The sequence below is a fragment of the Chelonia mydas genome, chromosome 16, assembly GCF_015237465.2.
Source record: "Chelonia mydas isolate rCheMyd1 chromosome 16, rCheMyd1.pri.v2, whole genome shotgun sequence".
Lineage (NCBI taxonomy): Eukaryota > Metazoa > Chordata > Testudines > Cheloniidae > Chelonia > Chelonia mydas.
Genome location: NC_057857.1, coordinates 7,420,426 through 7,440,645, shown reverse-complemented (window position 1 = coordinate 7,440,645; position 20,220 = coordinate 7,420,426). Strand labels below are relative to the sequence as shown.

The 20,220-nt window shown below is 45.4% G+C and overlaps 1 protein-coding gene across 4 annotated transcripts in view; it reads right to left on the bottom strand.

Annotated features, from left to right (window-relative positions):
* The window catches only part of COL27A1 (collagen type XXVII alpha 1 chain), a 249,222-nt gene that overhangs the window by 132,052 nt on the left and 96,950 nt on the right, over window positions 1-20,220 (bottom strand). The gene's annotated exons all lie outside the window — the stretch shown is intronic.

Sequence of the window (20,220 nt, the reverse complement as noted above, 5' to 3'; positions counted from 1 at the left end):
ACAGAGTTGCTGGGTTGTTTGGTTTGATCTGGTGTAATGGATAGGCTAGTTTATGCCTAATTCCAGGGCAAAATGGAACTTCTTAGCTAAGGAGCCATAACCCAGAGCTCCTTAATTCATGAGTGTAATTTTAAAAGATTGCTAAAGGCACCCAGAGCATTGGCCAAGTGAAATTCTAGGCCACAGACAAAACTTTAACATGTAGCCACTTCTTCTATCAGCCTCGAACTAAAGGGTAAAACAAAATTAAATGCCTGTTTTTGTGGAGGGGAGCCAGGGGGATCGAAATCCAACCCTGGTGCAAGCGGATGTAACTGAAGTTCACGGAGTTACATGAGGCACAAATCCATAAACCAAAGTCTTTGAGATACAACTTTCAAAGCACTTAAAGTCCCCTTGTGGTCTCTGTGCAGTCACATGCTCAGGCATGTCTCAATTAAGGGCAATTGCTAAGCTCCCAGCCCTTACTCTGAAACTTCCTCTTCCATTTAATGACAGGTTTCAGAGTAGCAGCCGTGTTAATCTGTATTCGCAAAAAGAAAAGGAGGCCTTGTGGCACCTTAGAGACTAACCAATTTATTTGAGCATAAGCTTTCGTGAACTGTCTCCAAGGTGCCACAAGTACTCCTTTTCTTTCTTCCATTTAACAGCAGCTGGAATAACACTCTAGGCAGGAAACCTCCTTGAGGGTCCAGTAGGGAAGGGGGTTAGGAGGCAGGGAAAGGGAAAGATAAGAGGAAGGGCGGTCTCTTGGACAACTGTGGCAAATTAATGAATTAAACATGGTGACTAGCAAGGGTTTCATTCTGGGTTAGCCCATCATAGTAAACTGCCCCCTTAGGGACGGTGCCACTAACAACTGGTCTTGCAGCTTCCTAGCACAAGAGAGATGGAGTCCTGGTACCTTACCCTTCCCCATACAGTGACAGGGGAGTGGGAAGGGGGAAATCATGAAATATAAAAAGTTCCAAACTCAAAAAGAAAATAACCTCCCTAAACAAGTGAGATGTTCAACCCAAAGTGGTTTAGCTGCATTAGAACAGATGTTAAACTTCATCTTCAGTATTCTTGTCACTAACTACAACTTAGGTTAACAGTAAGGTCTGAATCCAGAATTTTCAGCCATTCAGGTCCTCTATCTGGAAACAATACCCGACACATTCCTTGTTCTCCCGTCTGCCTGTATTTGCTTTTTGTCTGAGACTGTAAACCCTTTTTGTTCTGTGTCTGTAGAGTGCCTGGCACAACTGAGTCCTAGTCCATGACTAGGCGCTACCACAATAGAAATAATAAATCACAGTCAGAATCCTCTTAAAGCAATCACTAGAGGGAGACCAAGCCCCACACTTGCGTTGCCCTTTTAAATCTCCAACAACTGCAGCCCATTGGCGATAGCAACAGCAAGAATGCTAGTGTAGACAGAGTCATCAATGTTGTTACTGGGGTTATACTGTTGTAAAATGGGGACAGACTAGGAAGGGACACTCGTTCGTGAGATCCTCTCTAGCCCATCCACATCTGCCAGGATCTTGCTTTGAGCAGAACTGGTTAGCAACATCATTTGGCCCAACTGTTTGCTAGGCACCTGGTCTTGGTTAACAGACCCACTGTTGCTTATTTAGAAATGCTGAATTAATCTGTCACAAACAGCAAGTGCACCAAGAGGCAAAATAAAGAGAGGAAACATAATTAAACTTCCAGAACATGTGGTGCCTCATTTAACATGACAAGAGGGCGGGGAGAGGTGGGAATGGGGAGGAAGGAAAACAGACCTCAATCAGTTACCCTTCCCACAGCTCTGTTTCTGTAACAGTGTTAGAACAGGCCTGGATTCACAAGGAAGCTGAGTGGGGGGACAGGGGGAGGGGGGAAGGTTCATCAAAGCCATGACCCTGCTGATAAGTTAACACAACCATCCCCTTTTAAGTTCACCTATTAGAATCAATGAGGTGCTGTCTTGATTACAGAGAAACCCGAACAAGATACAGCTCTTATCAGGCAACTTCCTATCTTAAGAGTGTGCCCTAAAGTCTTGCCAACATCCTAGGTAGAGCTGAGCAGGAACGTTTCCCCGTCCCATTAAAATTTTTGAGGTTTTGAAAATTTAGCCCTTCCCAAATCAGGACAAAGTCAAAATCTCAAAAATGTTCATGATCCAGAAAGGAGGAGGGGGAGAATTCAGTTCCAGTTAATGGAAACATTTTGTTTTGATTGTGTCCGTTTAAAAATATATTTTTACTTAAATTTCAAAACAAAAAGCGGTTTCAAACTGGAAAACCAAACATTTTCATTTCCAATATGTCAAAAGAAACATGGACAATTTCAAAATGTTTTAAAAAATATTTCAAGTTGAGAAATCCATCAAAAGTGACCCTTTCCCTTTGATGGATTGGCATTTTTCCATTAAAAACATTGTGTCAAAATATTGCTGACCAGCAACAATCCTGGATACAAGTCTCTCCTCATGCAAGTTTTACCCTGGTGTAATTCCAATGACTTCAGAGGAGTGGCTCCCAATTTACACTGGAGCAAGAGGAGAATCAGGATGTGTCATATTCTGCATAAGCCATCAATTTTTGTTGGTCCTTTTGGTGTCGCTTAAGGCAAGTTGTTCTGTATTTAACAGGTATCCATACTCACTGGAGGACTTTGTTTCAATCAGGCTGAGAGCTCACGACAAGTACTTTTAATACTCAGTGCCATAGATGTAAGCCTTGGTTACTTACCAGTGGAACTAACAGCGAGGATGCATTTGTTTTTCAGGAAGTCTCCCAACAAAGCACTCCTGTATATGCCAGGGATCGGCAACCTTTGGCCCGTGGCCAGTCAGGGAAAGCCCCTGGTGGGCCAGGATGGTTTGTTTACCTGCAGCATCAGCAGGTTCGCCGCTCCAGGCCAATGGTGGGGGCTGCGGGAAGCGGCGTGCGCTGAGGGATGTGCTGGCCACCGCTTCCCAAAGCCCCCATTGGCCTGGCACGATGAACTGCGGCCAGTGGGAGCCGCAATCGGCCGAACCTGCGGACGCTGCAGGTAAACAAACCATCCCGGCCGGCCAGCGGCTTTCCCTGACGGGCTGCGGGCCAAAGGTTGCCGATCCCTGGCATCTGCAGAACAGTGTCCGTAGTGGAAGCACTAGTACAAGTAGAGCTCAGGCAATGACAAGAATTTTTCCCTCTCTGTTAGCTAGTCCAGCTTTGAGCAGGGCTAGACATGGTGGTAAAAATGCCGATGGCTCTGCTATACTATCACTCTGCTGTTGTTGTCCCCAGTGAAGCTACTTGGAGATTTCCCTAAAAGACTAGCGTATTCGAGGCATTTTTGGCCAACAACTCCAGGGTTCGTTTCCTCAAGAACTAAATGAAGCCACAAAATTAAACCCTGAATGACATGCTTGATTGATCTCTTCACACAACGTGTATGTATTTGTAAAAATAGGGACATTTCTCCATCAGTGATTTCTTCCAGTACTGCTCCTTGGAATAGAGAGTTGGTTGGGCTTCTCGATTACTAAATATAGATATGCACAACTTATTTAAAGGAAACTGAACTGAAACTTGGGGCCAAATAGTAAATCCCTCAGTTCTGTAGCTGTGCAAGTGTTGCTCTGTGGCACTGTACTGCGGTCATCAGGGCACTGATCTAGCAGAGTGATTTTCAACCTGTGGTCTGTGGACTCCTGGGGGTCTGCAGACTATGTGTAAGATTTCCAGAGGGGTCTGGCACCTCCCTTCAAAAAATTTTACGGGTCTCAAATGGAAAAAAGGTTGAAAACCTCTGATCTAGCTGAAGTAAGTCTGAACTCCATACAGTTAGATGCAGCATTGCCACAATTAAAATGAAGGAAGGTCAATAACACATTGTCTGATGCACCAAGTCACAGTAATCCACTTCCCCGAGTGTATCTCACACACTGTTCAGTCTCCTTGCAAGCCTGATTAACACAGAAACAAACAGCCACCTCGAGCAGAAATAAAGAAGAAAAAAGTGACTTCGAAATGAATTATTTGAATTCAGAATAAAAACAAATGAAATTGGGAGTCACAGGATTGCGGTGCAGCAGCGTATCCTAGGGTCCCCCGATAGCAAGTGTGAAAAATCGGGATGGGGCTTGGGGGTAATAGGCACCTATATAAGAAAAAGCCCCAAATATCAGGACTGTCCCTATAAAATTGAGACATCTGGTCACCCTAGCGTATCCACTGAGGTCAGTCACATTGCAGAAAGGAAGTCTGGTTAAAAACAGGACCTGGCCATGCCCAGTTCACTCCATGAAGGAAGATCTAAGGAAGATAGAACCAGAGCAGCAGAATGACACACAGTTGCTTGCCTGAAAAGATTTATGGACATGATATAAATATACAGCAAAATGTCCCTGCACTCTGCTTGCCGTTTAACCCCAGCCAACTTATTATCCTCTTTGTGGACATTTTGAAACAATTTAAGGGTGGCATTTATTTATCTTCAAAGGAACTGATAAGGGAACTCTAAAGGGGGTAAAATAAGTTTGTCTTCTGGAGACCCCCGCTCCCCCCCCGCACACACACACACCAACCAATAACTGAAGGGATGCAGATATGTGGAAAAGGACACATACCAAAAGCCTTTACTTCTTGCAATCAAACTGGACTGAACAACCAGGACAAATAATTTCATGTTACAATAAATGAGACTTACAGCTGCGCCCTCCATGGCAGGATGCCCATGGGGGAGATTAGCACCAACTCTAAACAATTCATAGAATCATAGAAGATTAGGGTTGGAAGAGACCTCAGGAGGTCATCTAGTCCAACCCCCTGCTCAAAATTCCCCTACCTTAGGAAAGCCTGTGGCAGCACGAGCTGCTTGAAAATCTAGCAGCAGACAGCTCAGCACAAGGATCTTCATCATGTCCAGCAGGGCAAAACCAAGCGTGGGGAATGGAAAGGTTAGACTATGCAGCTGGCTTAAGACTCAAGGGATGCTACCTAGCCCTGCCCACTTCACTACCACAAAGCTAGTCCCAACAAGTGCCCTCATTTTTCCTCAATGGAGGCACAGACTGCAAGTGTGGCTGGGCTCCAAAGCACACCACAGATTTCGGGTTCTTCTTAAAAAAAAAAAAAAGCCATTGCCAATTTGTACTTAAATATCAAGAGTGGGTAAGAAAATTTTATCCCATTGGCACTGGAGTGAGCTGTTTCTCTCTGCTCCTGGCTATGTGAATATTTTATAAAACTCCAGGAACCAGGGTGTGGTCAGATTTGACTGGAGAAAGGTTTCAGTTTAACAGAGCCCAGGGCAATGGTGTCCAACTACAGTATCCATTTTCCCTTGCAAACCAGAAATAACCCGCAGCAGCGAGCCACAGAGTCCAAATCAACGGACTTGGGCTTGCACTCCAGGGCTAACGCTAGCTGTGTAGACAACTCTGCTCAGGCTCTAGTCAGGGTGGTGCAACCCAGAGCCTGGGCAGGGACATCTACACTGCTATTTTTTAGCCCTGTAGTCCATGTCAACTGACCCAGGTCTCTGAGAATTGCTGCCATGGGTTTTCTTTTGCAGCGTAGACATACCCTAAGTCTCAAGGACACACTGGAAGTCTGACAGAGCAGGGAACTGAATCCACATCTCCAAAGCCCCTGGCTAGCAGCTTAACCCCTGGACCATCCTTAATGGAGTTATCCATGGCACTGGAAGAAAATGTGTCCCACAAGCCCTCCCTGTAGCAGAGCAGGCCTTTGACTGGCAATCTCCTCTGGACCAGACAATGAAAGCCCAATAGAGATCATCTGCATGGGAGGAAGCAGCAGGGGCTTGTGAAGGTGAGCGGTGTGGAGATGAACAGCTCTCCGTTCCCACCCCAGGCCCCCCCCGACGGCTAATATTCCGTCTCTTAACTCTCACTGCAAACTGGAAGCCAGTGGATGCTGCCGAGGGACAAAGGGTCCGACCTCAAGAAAACAGAGGGAGGAGGGAAAAATAAGTAAGAAAAAATGGGGGTTGGGGGAGAAAATAAGCAATACTCCTGATAAGAGCAAATGGAGACTTTTCTTGCAGAGAGGTCCTGGTTTGTGGGTCAGAGCTTCGTGGGTTCAGGTCCCAGTGAGGGACAGATTCCTCATCACATGCATTCGATATGCTTCCAACCCTTTGAATAAAGGTGAACGGCAGTGTCTGTTATACTTGTGGCTTAATGCAAATCCCAGAGGTGCCAGCTGTGGGTTACCCTGTGCGCAGTGCAGTGCCTGACCTTGCTGAGCAGTGGTTGTGTTTGCAAAGCATGATCTGAAACACCTTGAGAGGCCTGGAACAGAAATGGCACCAGGAAGGTGCCAAGAAATGTGCAACACCTTTGAACAAGAGCACTCTGGAAAAGGAAGGCTTAAATCCAGCCTCTTGCCAGGGTCCTATGTCCCTCCACCACCCAGCAGGGACTTGCAGCTAGGAGCCCCCTGGCTGGTGTGCTCCCAGCAGCAGGGGGAGATTGGACCCACCTCCACAAGTCTCCTCTAGCTGCAGGAATCTCTGAGGTTGGAGCTTCCTGCAGCAGGAGGGGCACTCAGAGGTCGATCTGATCTCCCCTGCGACAGCGAGAGTGGCAGCGCAGGGGAAGGACAAGTCCTGTCCCCCACCCCCAGCCCAGGGGGGTACTTGCAGCTAGGAACCCCCTGGCTAGGGTACTCCCAGCAGCAAGGGGAAGATCAGATTTCATGGAGAAGGGCTTATTTCACGGTCCATGACACATTTTTCACAGCTGTGAAATTGGTAGGGCCCTACTCATGATACTTTGAAACAGAAAAAGAAAGGTCTCTCTTCCTGAAGCACTGCCGTCTATTTCAACACTCTCTGTCGCCAGCACCACCGTTACAGATCACAACAGAGCAGCCATCAAAGCAATTTCAAAGCTGATTTCTGTACCCAGTCAAGGTAGAGCAGATGATCAAATGAAAGAAACAAGCTGCATCTTGTTAAAAACACGGAACTGGAGAAGGAATACAATGCCGCAGAGAAATCCCACCAGGAGTCCATGCGCAAAGGGACCAAGCTTTCATTACACTTCCAAAGCTTTGCTGGAGGACGGGGTGTTATTTAACATATGAATCATGGAAAGGCCAAGGGGCTTAACAGAAGAACAGGATGGCCAAGAAATGGTTTTCCCATCCTGCAAAAATATTCATACTATTGAAAAGTTTTCCTGCCCCAAACTGGGACAAAAAAAAAAAATCTCAAACATTTTCCTGAATCCAAAATCTGAAGAAGTTTCTGGGTTCAGGTTAACTGAAATCTTAGGTTTTGATCATTTTTAAAAATGTCATTTTTGATCGCTTTTAAAATCTTCTTTTAGTCTAAACGTACTCAAAAATTTGAAACACAGCCATTTCTACTAGAAAAACCAAACGTTTTCATTTTGGGATGTTGAGACAATTTCAAAACTTACTTTTTGTTCAAAAATGGTTTTGAGCCAGAAAATTTGTCAAAACCAACTTTGTATCACAGACAAATTGGGTTTCAATTCATCGACATTTTTTGATGAAAAAAAAAAAGGGGAGGGGGATGTGTCAAAAAATCCCCGACCAGCTCTACTTAACAGCACATTGGTGAAATTGAAAGACACACTCAATTGGGAGGGTTGCAAACATGAGCAAGGACTAAGGAAATCTCACAAAAGTTATTTGGAGAGGAAAGATGGTCTTGAGGTTAGAGCACTGGGCTATGCTTAAGAGATCTGGTACAGTTCCTGTCTCTACCACAGATTCTCTTATTCATCTGACTTCAGTGAACCCAGAACATCTTTGCCACCTGAGAGCCCTTTTGCCCCCATTCTGAAGAATGTGAAACAGTGTGTGTGACAGCTACAAGAGCAAGTATTATAGATCTGAAGGAAAAGGATTCCCCTCATGTTGGAAGAGCAGTGCGTATTGCTAACTATAACCATACATACTTTTATAGCATCTTTCATCCAAGGAAATGCTCACAATGCTTTACATTAAGCAAACCTTACAGGTAGAGCTGGTTGAAATTTTTTTTTTTCCTTTTTCAAAGGAAAAAGCAGATTAATCAAAACCAAACTTTTCAGAGAAACAAATCAGTTTCAATGAAAGTTTTCTCAGGTCCAGGATGGAATTTCTGATAAAAAACAACCCAGAATAGTCAATAGCTTCGTGGTTAGGATTATTCTGAGATCAGTTTCTTATTTTTCATGAAAAAATTATGAAAGGTCCCAGTTTATCCCATGGTGGAACAAAACCAACTGCCTCAGTCATGAAAATGTTCATGAAGTGGAATTCTTGCTTTGCAGCCAGCCCATACATACTTACAACATAGGCACTGTAACCGACGTAAGCAAACATTGATAAACTGGTTTTCAGAGACAAAGAGTATCTGAATCTCCCATTCGGCCAACTCAATGGGAGTTGGATTTCCTCAACAACTCTGAACATCAGCTTGCCCAAAATCCCAGATACAGAGCTGGGAAGAGACCCCATATTCCCTAGTTTAGACACTAATCAGCCCTTCCCATATGGTAGGTTTCAACTCGTCTCATTTACACAAAGGACGAAATCCTAAACTGTTCTGGTGATGAAACTGCTGCAATTAGCACTTGTGTAACACATAACGATTCCCCTGATTTTCCCAAAGGAATCCTGGACAGTATTTAAATATTGGAGCTCTCGTCACACAAATCCTGGCAATTCTTCTGCTTTTCCCTGGCACCACTTGCTTTTGAGAAGCCAAAGGGTTAATCAAGGTTTGTACTGTTCATGGGAACACTTTACGCATCACAGCTAGCGTATATGGGACTTCAATCAGACAGTGCCGGTATCATCTGAAACTACTTAGCAACAGAGGATTGAGTGTGTTAATGTGTTTATACCACATATTAGACAAATACACGGTATGTCTCAGAATCCTCTCTCTTCTGGACCTTCCCATAGGAGCATAAGCTGCAGGCAAGCACCATACAGAAACTCCAGTCTGAAATTACTTGGCAGAAGGCTAAGACACCATGCTCGCTCTCTTCCCACATGCGGGGATCATGTTCTGAGCATTGGTAAGTCTTAAACCAAAGGCATCCAGATGTCCATTTCAGACATTAAGACCCAAGCTGCCTGGTGATGGCTTTGAGATGGATTTGGAAGAAAGCCAAACTTTTGGAGCAAACACAAGTTTTCTCCTACAAAACGAATTCTGAATGGCTAGGCACATTCCATCCTGTGCATACCCCATACTCCTCCTCCAGTCCAACCATCTGGGTGCATTTCACTCTAACCCCCACCGATCATTAAGTCCCATTCTGCCCCTTCTCCCCAGCCTCCCTGCAATTCACACTGGTCTATAACCTTGGTTAAAACGTTCAAAAGCCCCTACGTGGTTTAGGAGCCTACACCCCATCAACTTTCTATGGGACTGAGGCACCTAAGTCACTTAGGTTCTTTTTGAAAATGTTATCCTTTGTCTATATTCAGAGTTTTCACGGATTTAACTAAAAGCATTATTTCAAATTGATTTAATTAAAGTGGTGCATAATCCCACATGGACCCCCTTAATGCAATTTAAATCTGATTGATCTGATCTAGCTACTCTTAATTCAATTTAAACTTAGACATAAAACAGGTTTAAAATCAAATTAAGAGCATCTACACTGTGTGTTTCACTGTTTTAACTAAACAGGTTTGAAGTCACACCTTCAATTACACTGTGCAACTTTGAATACAGACAAGGCCTTAGAAGAAAGTCTCTGTGTGCATTAAAAAACCCCACCTGCCTGCAAAATGATGATAGATCTATTTTATCTGATTTAGTAATTTTCAGATCCACAATTTGAAAAGTTTAACAATCTATTTTATTAATTATTTTCAGGCCAGGGATTAATTTAGTAACTTTATTTCAGAAAAATGTTTTCAGATTGAAATTCAGCCAAAGTGATTCATTCATGGTTGTTTTTTGGGGGGTTTTTTGTTGTTGTTTTTTTAAGTTTAATCCTTAACTATGATGTGGGGTTAGCTTCCTTAAAATGTAACCATTCTGATCAAGCCAATAAAACAAATCTAGCTCACAAGAAGATGACTCACAATCACAACAATATCTAGCAATCACAAAGACTATGAAGTAGGGTTGCCAAGTTTCTAATGGCATAAAACCAAATAACCTAGCCCAACCCCTACTCCCTTGGTGTCTCGCTCCCCCCCCCACCCTCACTCACTTGCACTGGGTTGGGGCAGGGGGTTAGGGTGCAGGAGGTGGTGAGGGCTCAAACTGAGGGTGTGGTCTCTGGGGTGGAGCCAGAAATGAGTGGTTCGGGGTGCGGGAGGGGGCTCCATGCTGGGGCAGGGAGTTGGGGTGAGGGCTCCTGCTGGGTGTGTGGGCTCTGGGGTGGGGATGAGGGGTTTGAGGTACAGAAGGGGGAGTTGAGCAAGCTGATGTTCAGAGTTGTTGAGGAAATCCAACTCCCATTGAGTTGGTCGAATGGGAGATTCAGATAAACTGGTTTTCAGAGACAAAGAGTATCAATGTTTGCTTACATCGGTTACAGTGCCTATGTTGTAAGGAGGGCTGGCTGCAAAGCAAGAATTCCACTTCATGAACATTTTCATGACTGAGGCAGTTGGTTTTGTTCCACCGTGGGATAAACTGGGACCTTTCATATTTTTTTCATGAAAAATGAGAGACTGATCTCAGAATAGTCCTAACCACCAAGCTATTAACTATTCTGGGATGTTTTTTTTTATCAGAAATTCCATCCTGGACCTGAGAAAACTTTCACTGAAACTGATTTGTTTCTCTGAAAAGTTTGGTTTTGATTAATCTGTATTTTCCTTTGAAAAAGGAAAAAAAAAAAATCTCAACCAGCTCTACCTGTAAGGTTTGCTTAATGTAAAGCATTGTGAGCATTTCCTTGGATGAAAGACGCTATAAAAGTGTGTCTGGTTATAGTTAGCAATACGCACTGCTCTTCCAACATGAGGGGAATCCTTTTCCTTCAGATCTATAATACTTGCTCTTGCAGCTGTCACACACACTGTTTCACATTCTTCAGAGTGGGGGCAAAAGGGCTCTCAGGTGGCAAAGATGTTCTGGGTTCACTGAAGTCAGATGAAGTCCAGGAGCGGGAGCGGAGCCGTAGCCAGGCTGCAGTGGGGGGCCAGCAGCTGGGCCCCCGGCTGAATGCGGAGCCATGTCAAAGCTGGGGCCAGGGCCAGGCATGCGGATGGGGTGGGGCGGAGCTGGGTGGGTGGCACGCGCTCCCTCCCTGCCTCACATAGGGGCTGGCCTGGGCCTGCCACCCCCAATGTTCCTCCATGCCCCCCAGTTTGAGAACCTCTGGACAAGAGACAGTTCACAGAGTTATAATGGCGAATGCTTAAAAAAAAAAAATGTGTTGGAAGGTATATAAAACCTCTTGTTTTGGGGTTTAAACCAAATAGCTAATTATAAGGGATCAGGACAAGACCTGCAAGGGGGCAGATAATCCCGCATCTGCTACTATCGGATTCTGACTCCTTCCTCTGCAGCATCTGGTGCTGGCCACTGTCAGACAGGACCTTGGGCTAGACAGACCTTGGGGCTGATCCAGTCCAGAAATTCCCAGCTTCCCGACTCCTTCCTTCCTCACAGCAGCCAACATGAGACCAAGAAAGGGGAGGCACAAGCTCCCCCACAAAGGGAAGACGGAAGACGAGAGGGGGCAGGAGAGGCTGTTTGCTTTTCTAATGCCATTGGCACAACCTATTCTGAAGCCATGTTGCTTTTTAGTGGAGACTAACCCCCAAGGGACCTGCAGCCCTCCAGGAAAGCATGAGGCTCTTGCAGCCTCCATCAGCTTCCCTTCTTGGGCATGATTTTTGCTGCTTCTCTGAAGAACCAAATTAGAGCTCCCTGGGAGATAATTAGAAAGGAGCGTTTCTGTGCAGACCCACAGACCAGGCGCCGCCTGCCAAAGGGGGACACCCAGCTCCCGCAGGGACGTATAAATGCCAGGAAGGGTATTTTTGAGCTCTCTGCGAGGTAGAATTAAAAATCCTGGCAGACAGGCTTGCTAAATCAGAATCCAGTGGTTTTGGGTTCCCATGCCCCAAATCCTGGCCAAAGGCAGCACACATAGTACTAATGACTCTGAGGCGCATAGCACTTTGGGCAAAGCGTCTTCAGGCCTTAGCAAGCAGATGGGCTCCTTTAGGTCCAGTGGCAGAGAACCTGGCTGGCACACAGGGAGCCTGGGGTGTGGTTCCACTGGTGAAAACATGTGACTGTTTGAACTCAAGAACGGCCCGAATGGGTCAGACCAAGGGTCCATCCAGCCCAGCGTCCTATCTGCTGACAGTGGCCAGTGCCAGGTGCCCCAGAGGGAATGAACAGAACAGGGAATCCTCAAGTGATCCATCCCCTGTCGCTCATTCCCAGCTTCTGGCAAACAGAGGCTAGGGACACCATCCCTGCCTATCCTGGCTAATAGCCATTGGGGGACCTATCCGCCATGAATTTATCTCGTTCTTTTTTGAACCCTGTTATGGTCTTAACCATCACAACATCCTCTGGCAAGGAGTTCCACAGATTGACTGTGCGTTGCGTGAAGAACTACTTCCTTTTATTTGTTTTAAACCTGCTGCCTATTCATTTCATTTGGTGATCCCTAGTTCTTGTGTTATGAGAAGGAGTAAACAACACTTCCTTATCTACTTTCTCTATACCAGTCATGATTTTATAGACCTGAATCATATCTCCCCTTAGCTGTCTCTTTTCCAAGCTGAAAAGTCCCAGTCTTATTAATCTCTCCTCATACAGAAGCTGTTCCCTAACCATTTTTGTTGCCCTTTTCAGAACCTTTTCCAATCCCAGTATACCTTTTTTGAGATGGGGGGACCACATCTGCACACAGTAGTCAAGATGTGGGTGTACCATGGATTTATATAGAGGGAACATGATATTTTCTGTCCTAGTATCTATCTAATCACCAGGAGATCCACTCAGCCCTGGGCAGTATCCACGTGTCTCTTGTACTATTAAAACCTGCCCAGACTCCATCTTGGTCTTGCTCTTCAATCATGGCATTTCAAAGAAACAGAAAACAACCCTTTCCAACAGCAGGGAATGGGGATGCTCCTGAGGACATACACGGAAACGGATGGGGAACATGCCTGGACAGAGGAATGAGGGGCGTGGAGAAGGCATGTGCCTCAGTTCTCTGGAAACAGAGGCAAAAGCATGAAGTGACGCATCCCAGTTGCAGAGGGAGTTGGTGTCAGAACCAGGAGACCTCAGCTGTTTTGGGCTCCAGCCATGTTTCTCTCAGAGTACTGTACAATCAAGTGATTGTGTGAACTGCAAGCCCGTGGCTCCCCAGGTTCACAAGTGGAGTGCTAACTTCTTAAGAACCTCATCGCTAACACTCACTAGCACTGTCTTCTTATCCCTCCCCTTTCTTGCCAAGTAAAATTGCCTGCTGCTCTCCCCCTGACACCAGGCCTGCCTCCCAGCCCGGTCCCTCAGCAGGGACGGGTCACAAGCACTGCTATTCTCAGCAGGAATATGGCATTCCATTGAATGGGGGTGGAGGGACAGCTCAGTGGTTTGAGCATTGGCCTGCTCAACCCAGGGTTGTGAGTTCAATGCTTGAGAGGGCCATTTAGGGATCTGGGGCAAAAATTGGGGATTGGTCCTGCTTTGAGCAGGGGGTTGGACTAGATGACCTCCTGAGGTCCCTTCCAACCCTGAGATTCTATGAAAGAGTTTCAAGAGCTCCCTTTTAATCCTAGTTAACCTGGGCAACTATGTTTCAGGCCTGTTTTCTGGAGTCAGCATAGATTCTACAGGGCAGCAAAGAAGTAGAGAGGTAGGTTATAGCTCTTAGCACCTTATAAATGGAGACTATCACAGTGGTGTCTCTTTGCCCTGCATTTTTGCATTTAACCAGCTTTACAACCAGTATTACGACAAGATCTATATGCAGGGTATTGGGATATATATTTTAAGAACAGCCGCCCTGCGCTTGGGTCATCAGTGAGGTTCAGACTCAGAACCTCCATTATTAAAATTGTGACCCTCCAACCATTGGGCTTAAAGAGCAACTCCTCAAGCTGGTAGAAGCAGAAGTCTCTTGTGTAGACCAGCCAGGAGAGGGCGACAGACACAGTGTGTGGGGTTACATTTGGATTGCAGTCTACTGTGATTTCTTTTACGTGCTGCAGTAATTTTCAGATAAATTAAAAGGAAGGAGAGAAAATCAAGAAGCACCATGTCCTTTTTTTAGAAGCTTTCGAAGACCAAAAATACTCTGGGGCAAGTGGTCACTAATAAGCAAGAGATGAGTGAAAAGAAGGGACGGGTGGGAGTCAAAGCCCCAGAGGATGGTAATACAGCCCAACGAGCAGCCACAAGAGAAAACACACACTAGATCCAGTCTGCCTGTTGGGCAGGCCCAGTATGACATCAAGACAGTTGGGGGTCACAGTCCTGGAGAATAGCTCTGAATGAAGCCATCCGGGGGCTATCTGGGCTTGGTTCTGGGTCATTCTTCCAGCCCATTCTCCCTGAACGCCAACTTCCTGAGTGTTGATACCTGGAGAGCTCATCTGCATACGCAAATCAAATTCACTATATTCCCTCCACACTCTGTCACAACCTACCCAGTCTAATGGAAGTGACTCGGGGACAACAGGTGCACGTTCCCTAACTCACTTAGAAACAGGACTCGACAATACAGGCCTCTGCTGTCAGGCACAAGTCACCCAACTCCAAGCAGAACAGCGGCATAGGTTGAAATAGAAAAGCCAAGCAGTGAAAAATGGGCACTGTCCTTTTAGACGCCAATTAAATTCGGATACCCTAGAGATGAGGGGATTCATATCTAACTCTCCACAGAATTCAGTTACAAGCTGCTACTGGCACTTTCCTTAGGCCCATAGAATCCTTATCTAGCCAGCAGGATCCCTCAGTGAACGAAGAGGCAGCTCGACCTCAGGGTGTGAAGAGTTAGAATGTTATCATCAGGTTAGCGTTGCACAGATGGTTTTCCGGAACTAGGAGAACAGCATAAGCTATTAAGTGCAAATGATTATTTATGCAGAACGTTCACTCACCGACAACATTTAATTGTTGCTACCCTGGCTATAGAGATGGTCCTCCGGCCACCACTGGTTTTCACAGGCTGTAATTTTCCACGCCTGCTATGATGGAACTATTGTACTAAAAGGGTCATTATCGAGGAGCCTGTTCTTTCACTACAGAACAGCCAAGAAAGGGAAGTCATCCAATGTCTAAATGTGCCTTCAAATTCAGCCAGAGGAATCTTCAAGTCTGTCCTATTAACTTTATTAAAACCAAATCACTCTGGGTATTACTGACGGCAGGAAACCCTGAGGTGAGGTTTTAAAAACAACATTCTCCCACTGGCATTCATACACTGACCCACCAGGCAGCTACAGCTGCCCACAAGCTGACCAAAGCATCCTTGCTTTTAAGAGCTGCCTGGTGACATCATAAAGTTGAGTCATTGATAAAACAAAGTCTGACCTGATGTCATTTGTTAGCTTACAAAACAGGAGGTTTTTATTTAGTCTGGAAGCGTATCAAAGCAAATTTACTTGAGGTTTCCAAGCGTGGGCACATGAGCCCTCGTCAACATTGCTACAGGCTCCCCATTGGCTGGCTGGCACTAGTAACTGACAATCAGATCCAGTTAGACCATCCATAGGAATCTTCAGTGCATAAGAGGAATCTTGGTACTTGTCCAGCCAACGCCCAACACCATTGTATCAAAGCACCTTAACCACGCTAATGAATGCGCCTCACAATGCCCCTGTGAGCTAGGGGAGTATCACTATCCTTATTTTAGATGGAGCACAGAGATTAAGTTATTTGCCCAAGCTCACACATTCCTAGGTCTCCCGAGTCTCATTCCGTAGGACTACCCTTTACCCCTGCAGTATGCTCATTGCTGGGCTTGGGAGTTCATAGAGGACAAAGAATGTTCTGCAGGGATCATTGGATCTTGAGCAGCTATTCTTAATTCATAGCCCTACAACGCAACACACAAACTGCCTTAGAACCTGTGATTTTACAGCAGGGCTTGTCCACACGGTCAGATCCATCGCAGGAGCTCATACAACAACAAGGCTTGCGCTTGCCTGCAGTGATGGGACCAGATCATGGAAAACCAAGACTGCAATAACTGTCTGCTGGTCTTTGGCTGCAACAAGTTTCCATAACGCGGTTATAATTAAGTTCAGCTCCGTCCACACCGGCAAGACAAAAAGAGTGTAATAGCACAGCTGGGCCCCAAGGGAAGTTGAATGGGACAAGGCCTAAGTATTCATTAGCACTGCAGGTGCTCACTACTGGAATTCACTCCTAGTAGAGGTTTCAGAGTAGCAGCCGTGTTAGTCTGTATCCGCAAAAAGAAAAGGAGTACTTGTGGCACCTTAGAGACTAACAAATTTATTTGAGCATAAGCTTTCGTGAGCTACAGCTCACTTCATCGGATGCATGTAGTGGAAAATACAGTGGGGAGATTTATATACACAGAGAACATGAAACAATAGGTGTTACCATACACACTGTAAGGAGAGTGTAAGGTGAGCTATTACCACCAGGAGAGCGGGGGCGGGGGAAAAAACCTTTTGTAGTGATAATCAAGGTGGGCCATTTCCAGCAGTTGACAAGAACGTCTGAGGAACAGTGGGGGGTGGGGGAAATAAACATGGGGAAATAGCTTTACTTTGTGTAATGACCCATCCACTCCCAGTCTCTATTCAAGCCTAAGTTAATTGTATCCAGTTTGCAAATTAATTCCAATTCAGCAGTCTCTCGTTGGAGTCTGTTTTTGAAGTCTTTTTGTTGAAGAATTACCACTTTTAGGTCTGTAATCGAGTGACCAAAGAGACTGAAGTGTTCTCCGACTGGTTTTTGAATGTTATAATTCTTGACATCTGATTTGTGTCCATTTATTCTTTTGCATAGAGACTGTCCAGTTTGGCCAATGTACATGGCAGAGGGGCATTGCTGGCACATGATGGCATATATCACATTGGTAGATGTGCAGGTGAACGAGCCTCTGATAGTGTGGCTGATGTGATTAGGCCCTATGATGGGGTCCCCTGAATAGATATGTGGACACAGTTGGCAACGGGCACTAGAAGATGCTCTTATTTACTTCGGGCTTTTCCATGGAAAATTTTCTAAATTTCTCATGCCATTTCCTCTACCACCTGGGTCTCCCTCACTCTCCTTTTAAAATCACAGTACTGAGTACTGGGGTGGTGGTGGGGTATGTATGTTCTAGCAGTTAGGTCATTGGCATGGGACTTGGAAGACCTGGTTCAATTCCATGCTCTGCCACAGACTGCCTGAGTGTCCTTGGGCAAGTCATTCAACTTCCCGGTGCCTCAGCTCCCCATCTGTACAATAGGGATAATAGCCTTGCTCTGCCCCGTAGGGGTGCTGGGAGGATAAGCAACCTGAAGATTGAGATACTACAGTGATGGGGGGCCATGTAAGTATCTAAGACAGACAACAAATCCTGGTGTCTTTATTTAACCCTGACTGGCTTCAGCAGCAACTCTGCTGGAGTAGAGTAGGGTGACCAGATGTCCCAATTTTATAGGTACAGTCCCGATTTTTGGGTCTTTTTCTTATATAGGTTCCTATTACTCCACACCCCCGTCCCGATTTTTCACACTTGCAGTCTGGTCACCCTAGAGTAGAGTAAAAACTGAGGAAGGAACTTATGCTTTGGCCTACGATTTGGAGAGGGAAAATCCTAGTGAACGGAGTTATTTAAACCCTGTAGGGAAAAACACAAGCTACATCAATTCATACTCAAGACCACATCTAACTGGAAGGCAGGTGAATCACAAGAAGGACAGAGAAACTGTGGGCCAAATCATCAGCCAATGGATATCGCCTTAGACCCACTGATGTCCAGGAAGTTATGCTGGTTTATACCAGCTGAGGATCTGGGCCAACATTTCTATGGAGGAATAAACTCTCTTTCAAGAACTGCAAGGATCTGTAGGTGCCAATGCATCCCAAAGAGCCCTGTGCTGCTTGGCTCACATGATGCTGTATTTCAAAAAGGTGCAAGAAAACACACAAGGAATGATGGTCCCGAGAGTTTGCCTGGGACCCAGAAGACATCAGTTAAGATTCTCTTTCCCGTCACAGACACTGTGATGTGTCTGTGATGTGACCTTGGGCAAATCACTTTGGCTATGTCTACACACAAAAGTTGTACCACTTTAATTATACAGGTATAGTTAGCGTGGCACAAGCCCTTTGGTGTGGACACAGTTGTATCACTACAAAGGTGCCTTATACTAGTACAGCTATTGCAGTATGGGAAGGGGATTAATGAGAATGGTATAAGCCACCTTTATATATAACTGCATCCTTATAAGGGCTTGGACTATATCACTACAACCTCCACGTATACACCATGCTTTGATCTCTCTGGGCCTCTGTTCCCTGTCTGTATGACTGAGATAACAGCGATTCTCTCTCTCATCATGGGCTGTTATGAGGAGCTGTAGCTCACGAAAACTTATGCTCAAATAAATTTGTTCGTCTCTAAAGTGCCACAAGTCCTCCTTTTCTTTTTGCGGATACAGACTAACACGGCTGCTACTCTGAAACCATTCAAGACTGTGCAGTGTTGTCAGACTATGGCAAAGGGGGTCATATAAGTCCCACGGATACAATATTTCTGAGCAGGTCGAGGGACTAAAAGACATCTCAGTGTAAAAAGAAAATTAAGGCCATGCCACGTGGAAGCCATTCAACGTAATGCCAGGCTTAGAAATCCGCTCTTCAAGAGAGAGAAAGTCAACTGCACTTGAACAAGAAACAAATGCCGAACTAGATGGAAAACCTATTTTTGTCTCTGCCTTTGAGAGCAGAACTGGAGCTGGGACTTGAAAGCACGGGCCTCTCCCTTCTCCCCCGACAGGGTAGATAGAAAAAAACTAAATACCAGCTAGAAGCTCATTATGCACCAAGACCCTTTGTCATTATAGCTCATAAAAGCCTTCTTCAGCCTCGGCCTTGGAAAGGGCAGTTGCTGCTGCTAAAATAAAAGAGGATATAATTTGAAACTACAGAAAAAAAAAAAAAAGCCAAATCTGGAAGATGGCAACAGGATGGGCAGCAAGTCTAACGTTGATGAGTATTACGGGCAGCCAGGGCTTAGAGCCTGAGCGCCGTTCCCAGCTCTTTCCTAAAATACCACATTGAAAGGCTGTTTATGGCCCGAGCACATCTGTTATTAGCAACAAGCTGCAAGCAGTAGGGAAATCAAAACATTTTGGGGATTTTATGGCTGAAGTTCATGCAAGACAAATATATTCGTATGATACCTACCAAGCATAGGGATGCAAGCTCGAAGCAGGATGCCAGGAGTTTATTCCCAGCTCTGATTCCATTTCCCCTCTGTGGTCCTGAGCAAATCCTTCAGCTTTCCCATCTGATAAAATGGAGACAAATATCTCCTTCCCTCCACGGGGCTTGCACAGATTAGCCATTGTTTAGAGAGTACTTTAAAGAGGACAAACTCATGCACACAATGTCTTTCCCAATGTACTTATGCTCCTGCTTGGGCCTGCAACTGCTTCTGCCCAGGTCCCCCGACAGCCATTCCAGCCCGCAGGGCAGAACAATCAATGGCCCCCCTAGAAAGGGAGGGCTGAGGTTTACAACACTGCTTTTTATGCTATCGATAACACATTAGAACCCGCCATGCGGAAGTCGTGGCGTTGCTTGATCTAGTCAACTCTTTCCCCCCCCCCAGCTATAGGACCAGCATTAAACAAATTATGAGCCTAAGATATAGAATTTGTTATTTTGAATTATATATTTACATTAAATAAATACATTAGGGGATAGAATTAATTAATGTCTAAAACATTTAAGGAAGCACAAAGTAAGAAAACACCTGAAGTATCAAGTAGGCTAATTAAACACCTAATCGTGATTCGTGTGTAATCTAAAGATAAGAGGTAACTGAATATGACCAACAACGTCAAAATATACAATACAATACTTGAACGGCTGGTGCTGTGGGACATCAACACCCAGAGCAATGAGGAGACGGCAGGCCTGGTGCACCAGATCTACCAAGAGATCTCTGAGGAGGTGGCCAGGGTGAAGGCAGAGGGAAAACCCGTGCCTCGTTCCCTGGCTGAGCGAAGGAGGTGGCCTCTCAACCTGCACCCGGGATAGCAGCTCCTCAGCCAGTGCTAGCGGCAGTGGGGG